This window comes from Ranitomeya variabilis, chromosome 5 (assembly GCF_051348905.1).
Source record: "Ranitomeya variabilis isolate aRanVar5 chromosome 5, aRanVar5.hap1, whole genome shotgun sequence".
NCBI classification, from domain to species: Eukaryota; Metazoa; Chordata; class Amphibia; order Anura; family Dendrobatidae; genus Ranitomeya; species Ranitomeya variabilis.
The window spans coordinates 39343500-39360549 of NC_135236.1; the positions used below are offsets into that span (position 1 = coordinate 39343500).

Here is a 17050-nt window from a genome sequence, read left to right on the forward strand (position 1 = left end):
AGATTTAAATCTTATCAACAATACTTTGGTGAGAAATATCATTTGAGAATTGAGTTCAAAACATAAAAAAATAATCCATGCCGGGAACAGCTAACACTTTGTTCATGCCTTTGTCATCTTTGAATTTGTAAGAAAAGAGAGTTTATTACTAGATTTTACATTTTAAACTGGAAAACCCTGAATCTGAATGTCATGATTTTAATTCATCCTTGTTTATATCTTTCCCAAAATGTCATTAAAAGTAGCAAATTTCCAGATGGCTTCCATATATTATCTCATGCACTTTTCTTGAGAAGTACTGGAGCACACATGCTTTTCAACTGACCTCGTGGCGAAACAGTAGCGCATCTGACTCCATATCAGAAGGTTGCATGTTCAAGTCACGTCGGGGTCAATTAACTCATCTTTTCATAACGTGATTGATGCTTGGATTAAGATTGAAACGGAAACTGCGTAATCCTACTAACAGTAGAATAACTCAACTTTGTTGCAACCTGTCAGCACAGGGTTTAACAAAGTGTTTTATTTAAATTATATAGATTAATATCTTATCAACAATACTTTGACGAGAAATATCCTTTGGGAATTGAGTTCAAAGCATTAAAAAAATGAATCCACTGCGGGAACACCTAACAGTTTGTTTACGCCATTGTCATCTTTGAATTTGTAAGAGAAGAGGGATTATTACTAGATTTTTAATTTTAAACTGGAAATCAATGAATCCAAATGTGATGATCTTAATTCAGCCCTCTTTATGTCTTTTCTAAACTGTGATTGAAAGTAGCAAATTTCCAAATAGCTTCCATACATTATCTCATGCACTTTTATTGAGAAGTACTGGAGCACACATGCTTTTCAACTGACCTCGTGGCGCAACGGTACCGCATCTGACTCCAGATCAGAAGGTTGCGTGTTCAAATCACGTCGTGGTCAATTAACTCATCTTTTCATAACTTGATTGATGCTTGGGTTAAGATTGAAACGGAAACTGCGTAATCCTACTAACAGTAGAATAACTCAACTTTGTTGCAACCTGGCAGCACAGGGTTTAACAAAGTGTTTTATTTAAATTATATAGATTAATATCTTATCAACAATACTTTGACGAGAAATATCCTTTGGGAATTGAGTTCAAAGCATTAAAAAAATGAATCCACTGCGGGAACACCTAACAGTTTGTTTACGCAATTGTCATCTTTGAATTTGTAAAAGAAGAGGGATTATTACTAGACTTTTAATTTTAAACTTGAAATCAATGAATCCGAATGTGATGATCTTAATTCAGCCCTCTTTATGTCTTTTCTAAGCTGTGATTAAAAGTAGCAAATTTCCAGATGGGGTCCATATATTATCTCATGCACTTTTCATGTGAAGTATTGCAGCAAACATGCTTTTCAACTGACCTTGTGCACAATGGTAGCACTTCTGACTCAAGGTCATAAGGTTGCATGTTGATATCACATCAGGGTCAAGTAGCTCTTTCGTCTATTCATAACTTGATAGATGATTGTGTTAAGATTGAAAACGGAAACTGCGTAATTCTACTGACAATAGAATAATTCGACTTTGTTGCCACCTGTAGGCAAAGTGTTTAAAAAAGGTGTTTTATTTAAATTATGTAGATTTAAATCTTATCAACAATACTTTGGTGAGAAATATCATTTGAGAATTGAGTTCAAAACATAAAAAAATAATCCATGCCGGGAACAGCTAACACTTTGTTCATGCCTTTGTCATCTTTGAATTTGTAAGAAAAGAGAGTTTATTACTAGATTTTACATTTTAAACTGGAAAACCCTGAATCTGAATGTCATGATTTTAATTCATCCTTGTTTATATCTTTCCCAAAATGTCATTAAAAGTAGCAAATTTCCAGATGGCTTCCATATATTATCTCATGCACTTTTCTTGAGAAGTACTGGAGCACACGTGCTTTTCAACTGACCTCGTGGTGCAACGGTAGCACGTCTGACTCCAGATCAGAAGGTTGCATGTTCAAATCACGCCGGGGTCAATTAACTCTTTCATCTTTTTATAACTTGATTGATGCTTGGGTTAAGATTGAAACGGAAACTGCGTAATCCTACTAACAGTAGAATAACTCAACTTTGTTGCAACTTGGCAGCACAGGGTTTAACAAAGTGTTTTATTTAAATTATATAGATTAATATCTTATCAACAATACTTTGACGAGAAATATCCTTTGGGAATTGAGTTCCAAGCATTAAAAAAATGAATCCACTGCGGGAACACCTAACAGTTTGTTTACGCCATTGTCATCTTTGAATTTGTAAAAGAAGAGGGATTATTACTAGATTTTTAATTTTAAACTTGAAATCAATGAATCCGAATGTGATGATCTTAATTCAGCCCTCTTTATGTCTTTTCTAAGCTGTGATTAAAAGTAGCAAATTTCCAGATGGGGTCCATATATTATCTCATGCACTTTTCATTTGAAGTATTGCAGCAAACATGCTTTTCAACTGACCTTGTGCACAATGGTAGCACTTCTGACTCAAGGTCATAAGGTTGCATGTTGATATCACATCAGGGTCAAGTAGCTCTTTTGTCTATTCATAACTTGATAGATGATTGTGTTAAGATTGAAAACGGAAACTGCGTAATTCTACTGACAATAGAATAATTCGACTTTGTTGCCACCTGTAGGCAAAGTGTTTAAAAAAGGTGTTTTATTTAAATTATGTAGATTAAAATCTTATCAGCAATACTTTGGTGAGGAATATCATTTGGGAATTGAGTTCAAAACATAAAAAAATAATCCATGCCGGGAACAGCTAACACTTTGTTCATGCCATTGTCATCTTTGAATTTGTAAGAAAAGAGAGTTTATTACTAGATTTTTCATTTTAAACTGGAAAACCCTGAATCTGAATGTCATGATCTTAATTCATCCTTGTTTATATCTTTCCCAAAATGTCATTAAAAGTAGCAAATTTCCAGATGGCTTCCATATATTATCTCATGCACTTTTCTTGAGAAGTACTGGAGCACACATGCTCTTCAACTGACCTCATGGCGCAACGGTAGCGCATCTGACTCCAGATCAGAAGGTTGCGTGTTCAAATCACGTCGGGGTCAATTAACTCATCTTTTCATAACTTGATTGATGCTTGGATTAAGATTGAAACGGAAACTGCGTAATCCTACTAACAGTAGAATAACTCAACTTTGTTGCAACCTGTCAGCACAGGGTTTAACAAAGTGTTTTATTTAAATTATATAGATTAATATCTTATCAACAATACTTTGACGAGAAATATCCTTTGGGAATTGAGTTCAAAGCATTAAAAAAATGAATCCACTGCGGGAACACCTAACAGTTTGTTTACGCCATTGTCATCTTTGAATTTGTAAGAGAAGAGGGATTATTACTAGATTTTTAATTTTAAACTGGAAATCAATGAATCCAAATGTGATGATCTTAATTCAGCCCTCTTTATGTCTTTTCTAAACTGTGATTGAAAGTAGCAAATTTCCAAATAGCTTCCATACATTATCTCATGCACTTTTATTGAGAAGTACTGGAGCACACTTGCTTTTCAACTGACCTCGTGGCGCAACGTGTTGTGAATTTGCTTTTTGCTCCCTCTAGTGGTTACTAGTTTTTTGACTCTGGTTTTTCTGTCATTCCTTTTATCCGCACCTGGGTCGTTAGTTAGGGGTGTTGCTATATAAGCTCCCTGGACCTTCAGTTCTATGCCTGGCAACGTAGTTATCAGAGCTAGTCTGCTGTGCTCTTGTCTACTGATCCTGGTTCCAGTTATATCAGCTAAGTCTGCCTTTTGCTTTTTGCTATTTGTTTTGGTTTTGTATTTTTGTCCAGCTTGTTCCATATCTATATCCTGACCTTTGCTGGAAGCTCTAGGGGGCTGGTGTTCTCCCCCCGGACCGTTAGACGGTTCGGGGGTTCTTGAATTTCCAGTGTGGATTTTGATAGGGTTTTTGTTGACCATATAAGTTACCTTTCTTTATTCTGCTATCAGTAAGCGGGCCTCTCTGTGCTAAACCTGGTTCATTTCTGTGTTTGTCATTTCCTCTTACCTCACCGTCATTATTTGTGGGGGGCTTCTATCCAGCTTTGGGGTCCCCTTCTCTGGAGGCAAGAAAGGTCTTTGTTTTCCTCTACTAGGGGTAGCTAGATTCTCCGGCTGGCGCGTGTCATCTAGAATCAACGTAGGAATGATCCCCGGCTACTTCTAGTGTTGGCGTTAGGAGTAGATATATGGTCAACCCAGTTACCACTGCCCTATGAGCTGGATTTTTGTATTCTGCAGACTTCCACGTTCCTCTGAGACCCTCGCCATTGGGGTCATAACAGTTTGCCAGGCCAGTATTAAATGTTTAATGCATTGCAGAAGAGGGATTATAAGAAAAGAAGATTCTGAGTTTTTTTTTTTTTTTTTTTTTCTTTTTCCCCTTTACCTCAGAGTGGCTATGCTTGCTGCAGACATGAATGTCCAGACCTTGATTACAAGTGTGGACCAGCTGGCTACTCGTGTGCAGGGCATACAAGATTATGTTATCAGAAATCCTAGGTCAGAACCTAAAATACCGATTCCTGAACTGTTTTCCGGAGACAGGTTTAAGTTTAGGAATTTTGTGAATAATTGTAAATTGTTTTTGTCCCTGAGACCCTGTTCATCTGGAGATTCTGCTCAGCAAGTAAAAATTGTTATTTCGTTCTTACGGGGCGACCCTCAGGATTGGGCTTTTTCGCTGGCGCCAGGAGATCCGGCATTGGCTGATCTTGATGCGTTTTTTCTGGCGCTCAGTTTACTTTATGAGGAACCCAATCTTGAGATTCAGGCAGAAAAGGCCTTGCTGGCTATGTCTCAGGGGCAGGACGAGGCTGAAGTGTATTGCCAAAAATTTCGGAAATGGTCCGTGCTGACACATTGGAACGAGTGTGCACTGGCCGCTAATTTTAGAAATGGCCTTTCTGAAGCCATTAAGAATGTTATGGTGGGTTTTCCCATTCCCACAGGTCTGAATGATACTATGGCACTGGCTATTCAAATTGACCGGCGGTTGCGGGAGCGCAAAACCGCAAATTCCCTCATGGTGTTGTCTGAACAGACACCTAATTCGGTGCAATGTGATAGAAAAACCGCAAATTCCCTCATGGTGTTGTCTGAACAGACACCTGATTTAATGCAATGTGATAGAATCCTGACTAGAAATGAGCGGAAAATTCATAGACGCCGGAATGGCTTGTGCTACTACTGTGGTGATTCTACACATGTTATCTCAGCATGCTCTAAACGTATAGCTAAGGTTGTTAGTCCTGTCACCGTTGGTAATTTGCAACCTAAATTTATTCTGTCTGTAACTTTGATTTGCTCACTGTCATCTTATCCTGTCATGGCGTTTGTAGATTCAGGTGCTGCCCTGAGTCTCATGGATCTCTCATTTGCTAAGCGCTGTGGTTTTACTCTTGAACCATTAGAAAATCCTATTCCTCTTAGGGGTATTGATGCTACACCATTGGCAGCAAATAAACCGCAGTATTGGACACAGGTTACCATGTGCATGACTCCTGAACACCGCGAGGTGATACGTTTCCTGGTTTTACATAAAATGCATGATTTGGTTGTTTTAGGGCTGCCATGGTTACAGACCCATAATCCAGTCCTGGACTGGAAGGCTATGTCAGTCTCAAGTTGGGGCTGTCGTGGTATTCATGGGGATTCCCTGCCTGTGTCTATTGCTTCTTCTACGCCTTCGGAAGTTCCGGAGTATTTGTCTGATTATCAGGATGTCTTCAGTGAGTCTGAGTCCAGTGCACTGCCTCCTCATAGGGACTGTGACTGTGCTATAGATTTGATCCCAGGCAGTAAATTTCCTAAGGGAAGACTGTTTAATCTGTCGGTACCTGAACATACCGCTATGCTTTCATATATCAAGAACTCTCTGGAGAAAGGACATATTCGTCCGTCTTCTTCCCCTCTTGGTGCGGGATTCTTTTTTGTGGCAAAAAAGGACGGATCTTTGAGACCTTGTATTGATTATCGGCTTTTAAATAAGATCACTGTCAAGTTTCAGTATCCTTTACCGCTGTTGTCTGACTTGTTTGCCCGGATTAAGGGTGCCAAGTGGTTCACCAAGATAGACCTTCGTGGTGCGTACAACCTTGTGCGCATTAAGCAAGGTGATTAATGGAAAACCGCATTCAATACGCCCGAAGGTCATTTTGAGTACTTGGTGATGCCTTTTGGGCTCTCCAATGCGCCTTCAGTTTTTCAGTCCTTTATGCATGACATTTTCCGGAAGTATCTGGATAAATTTTTGATTGTTTATCTGGATGATATTTTGGTTTTTTCGGATAATTGGGATTCGCATGTGGAGCAGGTCAGGTTGGTCTTTAAAATTTTGCGTGAAAATTCTTTGTTTGTCAAGGGCTCAAAGTGTCTCTTTGGTGTACAGAAGGTTCCCTTTTTGGGGTTCATTTTTTCCCCTTCTGCTGTGGAGATGGACCCAGTCAAGGTCCGAGCTATTCTTGATTGGACTCAGCCCTCGTCAGTTAAGAGTCTTCAGAAGTTCTTGGGCTTCGCTAACTTCTACCGTCGTTTTATCGCTAATTTTTCTAGCATTGTGAAACCTTTGACGGATATGACCAAGAAGGGCTCCGATGTAGCTAACTGGGCTCCTGCTGCCGTGGAGGCTTTCCAGGAGTTGAAACGCTGGTTTACTTCGGCGCCTGTTTTGTGCCAGCCTGACGTCTCACTTCCCTTTCAGGTTGAGGTGGATGCTTCGGAGATTGGGGCAGGGGCCGTTTTGTCGCAGAGAGGCCCTGGTTGCTCTGTTATGAAACCTTGTGCCTTTTTCTCTAGGAAGTTTTCGCCTGCCGAGCGAAATTATGATGTGGGCAATCGGGAGTTGTTGGCCATGAAATGGGCATTTGAGGAGTGGCGTCATTGGCTCGAGGGTGCTAAGCATCGTGTGGTGGTCTTGACTGATCACAAAAATCTGATGTATCTCGAGTCTGCTAAACGCCTTAATCCGAGACAGGCCCGCTGGTCATTGTTTTTCTCCCGCTTTGATTTTGTTGTCTCGTATTTACCAGGTTCAAAGAATGTGAAGGCCGATGCTCTTTCTAGGAGCTTTGTGCCTGATGCTCCTGGAGTCGCTGATCCTGTTGGTATTCTTAAAGATGGAGTTATCTTGTCAGCTATTTCTCCGGATCTGCGACGTGTGTTGCAGAGATTTCAGGCTGATAGGCCTGAGTCTTGTCCACCTGACAGACTGTTTGTCCCGGATAAGTGGACCAGCAGAGTCATTTCCGAGGTTCATTCCTCGGTGTTGGCAGGTCACCCGGGAATTTTTGGCACCAGAGATCTGGTGGCCAGGTCCTTTTGGTGGCCTTCCTTGTCAAGGGATGTGCGGTCATTTGTGCAGTCCTGTGGGACTTGTGCTCGAGCTAAGCCTTGCTGTTCTCGTGCCAGCGGTTTGCTCTTGCCCTTGCCTGTCCCGAAGAGACCTTGGACACATATCTCCATGGATTTCATTTCTGATCTTCCGCTATCTCAGGGTATGTCCGTTATCTGGGTGATATGTGATCGCTTTTCCAAGATGGTCCATTTGGTTCCTTTGCCTAAGCTGCCTTCCTCTTCCGATCTGGTTCCTGTGTTTTTCCAGAACGTGGTTCGTTTGCACGGCATCCCTGAGAATATTGTGTCAGACAGAGGATCCCAGTTCGTTTCCAGGTTCTGGCGATCCTTTTGTAGTAGGATGGGCATTGATTTGTCGTTTTCGTCTGCTTTCCATCCTCAGACTAATGGACAGACGGAGCGAACTAATCAGACTTTGGAGGCTTATTTGAGGTGTTTTGTCTCTGCTGATCAGGACGATTGGGTGACATTCTTGCCGTTGGCTGAGTTTGCCCTTAATAATCGGGCTAGTTCCGCCACCTTGGTTTTGCCTTTTTTCTGCAACTCTGGTTTCCATCCTCGTTTTTCTTCGGGTCATGTGGAGCCTTCTGACTGTCCTGGGGTGGATTCTGTGGTGGATAGGTTGCAGCAGATCTGGAATCATGTGGTGGACAACTTGAAGTTGTCACAGGAGAAGGCTCAGCGCTTTGCCAACCGCCGCCGCGGTGTGGGTCCCCGACTACGCGTTGGGGATTTGGTATGGCTTTCTTCCCGCTTTGTTCCTATGAAGGTCTCCTCTCCCAAATTTAAACCTCGTTTTATTGGGCCTTACAAGATATTGGAAATCCTTAATCCTGTATCTTTTCGTCTGGATCTTCCTGTGTCGTTTGCTATTCACAATGTATTTCATAGGTCCTTGTTGCGGCGGTACATTGTGCCTGTAGTTCCTTCTGCTGAGCCTCCTGCTCCGGTGTTGGTTGAGGGCGAGTTGGAGTACGTGGTGGAGAAGATCTTGGATTCTCGTCTCTCCAGGCGGAGGCTTCAGTACCTGGTCAAGTGGAAGGGCTATGGTCAGGAGGATAATTCCTGGGTGGTCGCCTCTGATGTTCATGCGGCCGATTTGGTTCGTGCCTTTCATGCCACTCATCCTGATCGCCCTGGTGGTCGTGGTGAGGGTTCGGTGACCCCTCACTGAGGGGGGGGTACTGTTGTGAATTTGCTTTTTGCTCCCTCTAGTGGTTACTAGTTTTTTGACTCTGGTTTTTCTGTCATTCCTTTTATCCGCACCTGGGTCGTTAGTTAGGGGTGTTGCGATATAAGCTCCCTGGACCTTCAGTTCTATGCCTGGCAACGTAGTTATCAGAGCTAGTCTGCTGTGCTCTTGTCTACTGATCCTGGTTCCAGTTATATCAGCTAAGTCTGCCTTTTGCTTTTTGCTATTTGTTTTGGTTTTGTATTTTTGTCCAGCTTGTTCCATATCTATATCCTGACCTTTGCTGGAAGCTCTAGGGGGCTGGTGTTCTCCCCCCGGACCGTTAGACGGTTCGGGGGTTCTTGAATTTCCAGTGTGGATTTTGATAGGGTTTTTGTTGACCATATAAGTTACCTTTCTTTATTCTGCTATCAGTAAGCGGGCCTCTCTGTGCTAAACCTGGTTCATTTCTGTGTTTGTCATTTCCTCTTACCTCACCGTCATTATTTGTGGGGGGCTTCTATCCAGCTTTGGGGTCCCCTTCTCTGGAGGCAAGAAAGGTCTTTGTTTTCCTCTACTAGGGGTAGCTAGATTCTCCGGCTGGCGCGTGTCATCTAGAATCAACGTAGGAATGATCCCCGGCTACTTCTAGTGTTGGCGTTAGGAGTAGATATATGGTCAACCCAGTTACCACTGCCCTATGAGCTGGATTTTTGTATTCTGCAGACTTCCACGTTCCTCTGAGACCCTCGCCATTGGGGTCATAACAGCAACGGTACCGCATCTGACTCCAGATCAGAAGGTTGCGTGTTCAAATCACGTCGGGGTCAATTAACTCATCTTTTCATAACTTGATTGATGCTTGGGTTAAGATTGAAACGGAAACTGCGTAATCCTACTAACAGTAGAATAACTCAACTTTGTTGCAACCTGTCAGCACAGGGTTTAACAAAGTGTTTTATTTAAATTATATAGATTAATATCTTATCAACAATACTTTGACGAGAAATATCCTTTGGGAATTGAGTTCAAAGCATTAAAAAAATGAATCCACTGCGGGAACACCTAACAGTTTGTTTACGCCATTGTCATCTTTGAATTTGTAAAAGAAGAGGGATTATTACTAGATTTTTAATTTTAAACTTGAAATCAATGAATCCGAATATGATGATCTTAATTCAGCCCTCTTTATGTCTTTTCTAAGCTGTGATTAAAAGTAGCAAATTTCCAGATGGGGTCCATATATTATCTCATGCACTTTTCATGTGAAGTATTGCAGCAAACATGCTTTTCAACTGACCTTGTGCACAATGGTAGCACTTCTGACTCAAGGTCATAAGGTTGCATGTTGATATCACATCAGGGTCAAGTAGCTCTTTCGTCTATTCATAACTTGATAGATGATTGTGTTAAGATTGAAAACGGAAACTGCGTAATTCTACTGACAATAGAATAATTCGACTTTGTTGCCACCTGTAGGCAAAGTGTTTAAAAAAGGTGTTTTATTTAAATTATGTAGATTTAAATCTTATCAACAATACTTTGGTGAGAAATATCATTTGAGAATTGAGTTCAAAACATAAAAAAATAATCCATGCCGGGTACAGCTAACACTTTGTTCATGCCTTTGTCAACTTTGAATTTGTAAGAAAAGAGAGTTTATTACTAGATTTTACATTTTAAACTGGAAAACCCTGAATCTGAATGTCATGATTTTAATTCATCCTTGTTTATATCTTTCCCAAAATGTCATTAAAAGTAGCAAATTTCCAGATGGCTTCCATATATTATCTCATGCACTTTTCTTGAGAAGTACTGGAGCACACGTGCTTTTCAACTGACCTCGTGGTGCAACGGTAGCACGTCTGACTCCAGATCAGAAGGTTGCATGTTCAAATCACGTCGGGGTCAATTAACTCTTTCATCTTTTTATAACTTGATTGATGCTTGGGTTAAGATTGAAACGGAAACTACGGAAACTGCGTAATCCTACTAACAGTAGAATAACTCAACTTTGTTGCAACTTGGCAGCACAGGGTTTAACAAAGTGTTTTATTTAAATTATATAGATTAATATCTTATCAACAATACTTTGACGAGAAATATCCTTTGGGAATTGAGTTCCAAGCATTAAAAAAATGAATCCACTGCGGGAACACCTAACAGTTTGTTTACGCCATTGTCATCTTTGAATTTGTAAAAGAAGAGGGATTATTACTAGATTTTTAATTTTAAACTTGAAATCAATGAATCCGAATGTGATGATCTTAATTCAGCCCTCTTTATGTCTTTTCTAAGCTGTGATTAAAAGTAGCAAATTTCCAGATGGGGTCCATATATTATCTCATGCACTTTTCATTTGAAGTATTGCAGCAAACATGCTTTTCAACTGACCTTGTGCACAATGGTAGCACTTCTGACTCAAGGTCATAAGGTTGCATGTTGATATCACATCAGGGTCAAGTAGCTCTTTTGTCTATTCATAACTTGATAGATGATTGTGTTAAGATTGAAAACGGAAACTGCGTAATTCTACTGACAATAGAATAATTCGACTTTGTTGCCACCTGTAGGCAAAGTGTTTAAAAAAGGTGTTTTATTTAAATTATGTAGATTAAAATCTTATCAACAATACTTTGGTGAGAAATATCACTTGGGAATTGAGTTCAAAACATAAAAAAATAATCCATGCCGGGAACAGCTAACACTTTGTTCATGCCATTGTCATCTTTGAATTTGTAAGAAAAGAGAGTTTATTACTAGATTTTACATTTTAAACTGGAAAACCCTGAATCTGAATGTCATGATTTTAATTCATCCTTGTTTATATCTTTCCCAAAATGTCATTAAAAGTAGCAAATTTCCAGATGGCTTCCATATATTATCTCATGCACTTTTCTTGAGAAGTACTGGAGCACACATGCTTTTCAACTGACCTCATGGCGCAACGGTAGCGCATCTGACTCCAGATCAGAAGGTTGCGTGTTCAAATCACGTCGGGGTCAATTAACTCATCTTTTCATAACTTGATTGATGCTTGGATTAAGATTGAAACGGAAACTGCGTAATCCTACTAACAGTAGAATAACTCAACTTTGTTGCAACCTGTCAGCACAGGGTTTAACAAAGTGTTTTATTTAAATTATATAGATTAATATCTTATCAACAATACTTTGACGAGAAATATCCTTTGGGAATTGAGTTCAAAGCATTAAAAAAATGAGTCCACTGCGGGAACACCTAACAGTTTGTTTACGCCATTGTCATCTTTGAATTTGTAAGAGAAGAGGGATTATTACTAGATTTTTAATTTTAAACTGGAAATCAATGAATCCAAATGTGATGATCTTAATTCAGCCCTCTTTATGTCTTTTCTAAACTGTGATTAAAAGTAGCAAATTTCCAGATGGGGTCCATATATTATCTCATGCACTTTTCATTTGAAGTATTGCAGCAAACATGCTTTTCAACTGACCTTGTGCACAATGGTAGCACTTCTGACTCAAGGTCATAAGGTTGCATGTTGATATCACATCAGGGTCAAGTAGCTCTTTTGTCTATTCATAACTTGATAGATGATTGTGTTAAGATTGAAAACGGAAACTGCGTAATTCTACTGACAATAGAATAATTCGACTTTGTTGCCACCTGTAGGCAAAGTGTTTAAAAAAGGTGTTTTATTTAAATTATGTAGATTAAAATCTTATCAGCAATACTTTGGTGAGAAATATCATTTGAGAATTGAGTTCAAAACATAAAAAAATAATCCATGCCGGGAACAGCTAACACTTTGTTCATGCCTTTGTCATCTTTGAATTTGTAAGAAAAGAGAGTTTATTACTAGATTTTACATTTTAAACTGGAAAACCCTGAATCTGAATGTCATGATTTTAATTCATCCTTGTTTATATCTTTCCCAAAATGTCATTAAAAGTAGCAAATTTCCAGATGGCTTCCATATATTATCTCATGCACTTTTCTTGAGAAGTACTGGAGCACACGTGCTTTTCAACTGACCTTGTGGTGCAACGGTAGCACGTCTGACTCCAGATCAGAAGGTTGCGTGTTCAAATCACGTCGGGGTCATTTAACTCTTACATCTTTTCATAACTTGATTGATGCTTGGGTTAAGATTGAAACGAAAATTGCGTAATCCTACTAACAGTAGAATAAATCAATTTTGTTGCAACCTGTCAGCACAGGGTTTAACAAAGTGTTTTATTTAAATTATATAGATTAATATCTTATCAACAATACTTTGACGAGAAATATCCTTTGGGAATTGAGTTCAAAGCATTAAAAAAATTAATCAATGCCGGCAACACCTAACAGTTTGTTCACGCCATTGTCATCTTTGAATTTGTAAGAGAAGAGGGAATATTACTAGATTTTTAATTTTAAACTGGAAATCAATGAATCCGAATGTGATGATCTTAATTCAGCCTTCTTTTATGTCTTTTCTAAACTGTGATTGAAAGTAGCAAATTTCCAAATGGCTTCCATATATTATCTCATGCACTTTTCTTGAGAAGTACTGGAGCACACATGCTTTTCAACTGACCTCGTGGCGCAACGGTAGCGCGTCTGACTCCAGATCAGAAGGTTGCGTGTTCAAATCAAGTCGGGGTCAATTAACTTTCATCTTTTCATAACTTGATTGATGCTTTGGTTAAGATTGAAACGGAAACTGCGTAAACTTACTAACAGTAGAATAACTCAACTGTTGCAACTTGGCAGCACAGGGTTTAACAAAGTGTTTTATTTAAATTATATAGATTAATATCTTATCAACAATACTTTGACGAGAAATATCCTTTGGGAATTGAGTTCAAAGCATTAAAAAAATGAATCCACTGTGGGAACACCTAACAGTTTGTTCACGCCATTGTCATCTTTGAATTTGTAAGAGAAGAGGGATTATTACTAGATTTTTAATTTTAAACTGGAAATCAATGAATCCGAATGTGATGATCTTAATTCAGCCCTCTTTTTTGTCTTTTCTAAACTGTGATTGAAAGTAGCAAATTTCCAGATGGCTTCCATATATTATCTCATGCACTTTTCTTGAGAAGTACTGGAGCACACGTGCTTTTCAACTGACCTTGTGGTGCAACGGTAGCACGTCTGACTCCAGATCAGAAGGTTGCATGTTCAAATCACGTCGGGGTCAATTAACTCTTTCATCTTTTTATAACTTGATTGATGCTTGGGTTAAAATTGAAACGGAAACTGCGTAATCCTACTAACAGTAGAATAACTCAACTTTGTTGCAACTTGGCAGCACAGGGTTTAACAAAGTGTTTTATTTAAATTATATAGATTAATATCTTATCAACAATACTTTGACGAGAAATATCCTTTGGGGATTGAGTTCCAAGCATTAAAAAAATGAATCCACTGCGGGAACACCTAACAGTTTGTTTACGCCATTGTCATCTTTGAATTTGTAAAAGAAGAGGGATTATTACTAGATTTTTAATTTTAAACTTGAAATCAATGAATCCGAATGTGATGATCTTAATTCAGCCCTCTTTATGTCTTTTCAAAGCTGTGATTAAAAGTAGCAAATTTCCAGATGGGGTCCATATATTATCTCATGCACTTTTCATTTGAAGTATTGCAGCAAACATGCTTTTCAACTGACCTTGTGCACAATGGTAGCACTTCTGACTCAAGGTCATAAGGTTGCATGTTGATATCACATCAGGGTCAAGTAGCTCTTTTGTCTATTCATAACTTGATAGATGATTGTGTTAAGATTGAAAACGGAAACTGCGTAATTCTACTGATAATAGATTAATTCGACTTTGTTGCCACCTGTAGGCAAAGTGTTTAAAAAAGGTGTTTTATTTAAATTATGTAGATTAAAATCTTATCAGCAATACTTTGGTGAGAAATATCATTTGGGAATTGAGTTCAAAACATAAAAAAATAATCCATGCCGGGAACAGCTAACACTTTGTTCATGCCATTGTCATCTTTGAATTTGTAAGAAAAGAGAGTTTATTACTAGATTTTACATTTTAAACTGGAAAACGCTGAATCTGAATGTCATGATCTTAATTCATCCTTGTTTATATCTTTCCCAAAATGTCATTAAAAGTAGCAAATTTCCAGATGGCTTCCATATATTATCTCATGCACTATTCATAAGAAGTAATGGAGCACACATGCTTTTCAATCGACCTCATGGTGCAACGGTAGCGCGTCTGACTCCAGATCAGAAGGTTGCGTGTTCAAATCACGTCGAGGTCAATTAACTCTTTCATCTTTTCATAACTTGATTGATGCTTGGGTTAAGATTGAAACGGAAACTGCGTAATCTTACTAACAGTAGAATAACTCAACTTTGTTGCAACTTGGCAGCACAGGGCTTAACAAAGTATTTTATTTAAATTATATAGATTAATATCTTATCAACAATACTTTGATGAGAAATATTCTTTGGGAATTGAGTTCAAAGCATTAAAAAAATGAATCCACTGCGGGAACACCTAACAGTTTGTTCACGCCATTGTCATCTTTGAATTTGTAAGAGAAGAGGGATTATAACTAGATTTTTAATTTTAAACTGGAAATCAATGAATCTGAAAGTGATGATCTTAATTCAGCCCTCTTTATGTCTTTTCTAAACTGTGATTGAAAGTAGCAAATTTCCAGATGGCTTCCATATATTATCTCATGCACTTTTCATGAGAAGTAATGGAGCACACATGCTTTTCAATTGACCTCGTGGTGCAACGGTAGCACGTCTGACTCCAGATCAGAAGGTTGCGTGTTTAAATCAGGTTGGGGTCAATTGACTCTTTCAACTTTTCATAACTTGATTTATGCTTGGGTTAAGAATGAAACGGAAACTGCGTAATCCTACTGACAATAGAATAACTCAACTTTGTTGCCACCTGTCAGTGCTGGGTTTAAAAATGAGTTTTATTTAAATTATATAGATTAATATCTTATCAACAATACTTTGACGAGAAATATTATTTAGGAATTGAGTTCAAAGCATTAAAAAAATTAATCAATGCCGGCAACACCTAACAGTTTGTTCACGCCATTGTCATCTTTGAATTTGTAAGAGAAGAGGGATTATTACTAGATTTTTAATTTTAAACTGGAAATCAATGAATCCGAATGTGATGATCTTAATTCAGCCCTCTTTTATGTCTTTTCTAAACTGTGATTGAAAGTAGCAAATTTCCAGATGGCTTCCATATATTATCTCATGCACTTTTCTTGAGAAGTACTGGAGCACATATGCTTTTCAACTGACCTCGTGGTGCAACAGTAGCGCGTCTGACTCCAGATCAGAAGGTTGCGTGTTCAAATCACGTCGGGGTCAATTAACTCTTTCATCTTTTCATAACTTGATTGATGCTTGGTTTAAGATTGAAACGAAAATTGCGTAATCCTACTAACAGTAGAATAACTCAACTTTGTTGCAACCTGTCAGCACAGGGTTTAACAAAGTGTTTTATTTAAATTATATAGATTAATATCTTATCAACAATACTTTGACGAGAAATATCCTTTGGGAATTGAGTTCAAAGCATTAAAAAAATGAATCCACTGCGGGAACACCTAATAGTTTGTTCACGCCATTGTCATCTTTGAATTTGTAAGAGAAGAGGGATTATTACTAGATTTTTAATTTTAAACTGGAAATCAATGAATCCGAAAGTGATGATCTTAATTCAGCCCTCTTTATGTCTTTTCTAAACTGTGATTGAAAGCAGCAAATTTCCAGATGGCTTCTATATATTATCTCATGCACTTTTCTTGAGAAGTACTGGAGCACACATGCTTTTCAACTGACCTCGTGGCGCAACGGTAGCGCGTCTGACTCCAGATCAGAAGGTTGCGTGTTCAAATCACGTCGGTGTCAATTAACTCTTTCATCTTTTCATAACTTGATTGATGCTTGGGTTAAGATTGAAACGGAAACTGCATAATCCTACTAAGGATGTGCACACGTCAGGCTTTTTCCTCAGGTTTTGTAGCCAAAACCAGGAATGGAACAATTAGAGGAAAAGTATAATAGAAACATATGCACCACTTCTGCATTTATCACACACTCCTGGTTTTGGCTACAAAACCTGAGGAAAAAGCCTGACAAAATCCTGACAAAATCCTGACAAAAACCTGACAAAATCCTGACGTGTGCACATAGCCTCACAGTAGAATAACTCAACTTTGTTGCAACCTGGCAGCACAGGGTTTAACAAAGTGTTTTATTTAAATTATATAGATTAATATCTTATCAACAATACTTTGACGAGAAATATCCTTTGGGAATTGAGTTCAAAGCATTAAAAAAATTAATCAATGCTGGCAACACCTAACAGTTTGTTCACGCCATTGTCATCTTTGAATTTGTAAGAGAAGAGGGAATATTACTAGATTTTTAATTTTAAACTGGAAATCAATGAATCCAAATGTGATGATCTTAATTCAGCCTTCTTTTATGTCT

At 38.6% G+C, this 17050-nt stretch overlaps 11 non-coding genes across 11 annotated transcripts; all 11 read left to right on the plus strand.

Moving 5' to 3' along the window:
* Window positions 1-861: 861 nt before the first annotated feature.
* TRNAW-CCA (transfer RNA tryptophan (anticodon CCA)) lies at window positions 862-933 on the plus strand. Its single transcript has one exon. It is a non-coding gene; the product is annotated as a tRNA-Trp (tRNA).
* Window positions 934-1942: 1009 nt separating this feature from the next.
* TRNAW-CCA (transfer RNA tryptophan (anticodon CCA)) lies at window positions 1943-2014 on the plus strand. Its single transcript has one exon. It is a non-coding gene; the product is annotated as a tRNA-Trp (tRNA).
* Window positions 2015-3027: 1013 nt separating this feature from the next.
* On the plus strand, window positions 3028-3099 carry TRNAW-CCA (transfer RNA tryptophan (anticodon CCA)). The gene has a single exon. It is a non-coding gene; the product is annotated as a tRNA-Trp (tRNA).
* Window positions 3100-10419: 7320 nt separating this feature from the next.
* Window positions 10420-10491, plus strand: TRNAW-CCA (transfer RNA tryptophan (anticodon CCA)). Its single transcript has one exon. It is a non-coding gene; the product is annotated as a tRNA-Trp (tRNA).
* A 1022-nt stretch (window positions 10492-11513) lies between these two features.
* TRNAW-CCA (transfer RNA tryptophan (anticodon CCA)) lies at window positions 11514-11585 on the plus strand. The gene has a single exon. It is a non-coding gene; the product is annotated as a tRNA-Trp (tRNA).
* Window positions 11586-12594: 1009 nt separating this feature from the next.
* On the plus strand, window positions 12595-12666 carry TRNAW-CCA (transfer RNA tryptophan (anticodon CCA)). The gene has a single exon. It is a non-coding gene; the product is annotated as a tRNA-Trp (tRNA).
* A 472-nt stretch (window positions 12667-13138) lies between these two features.
* On the plus strand, window positions 13139-13210 carry TRNAW-CCA (transfer RNA tryptophan (anticodon CCA)). Its single transcript has one exon. It is a non-coding gene; the product is annotated as a tRNA-Trp (tRNA).
* Window positions 13211-13678: 468 nt separating this feature from the next.
* Window positions 13679-13750, plus strand: TRNAW-CCA (transfer RNA tryptophan (anticodon CCA)). Its single transcript has one exon. It is a non-coding gene; the product is annotated as a tRNA-Trp (tRNA).
* A 1013-nt stretch (window positions 13751-14763) lies between these two features.
* TRNAW-CCA (transfer RNA tryptophan (anticodon CCA)) lies at window positions 14764-14835 on the plus strand. Its single transcript has one exon. It is a non-coding gene; the product is annotated as a tRNA-Trp (tRNA).
* Window positions 14836-15850: 1015 nt separating this feature from the next.
* TRNAW-CCA (transfer RNA tryptophan (anticodon CCA)) lies at window positions 15851-15922 on the plus strand. The gene has a single exon. It is a non-coding gene; the product is annotated as a tRNA-Trp (tRNA).
* A 471-nt stretch (window positions 15923-16393) lies between these two features.
* Window positions 16394-16465, plus strand: TRNAW-CCA (transfer RNA tryptophan (anticodon CCA)). The gene has a single exon. It is a non-coding gene; the product is annotated as a tRNA-Trp (tRNA).
* The last annotated feature ends 585 nt before the right edge of the window (window positions 16466-17050 follow it).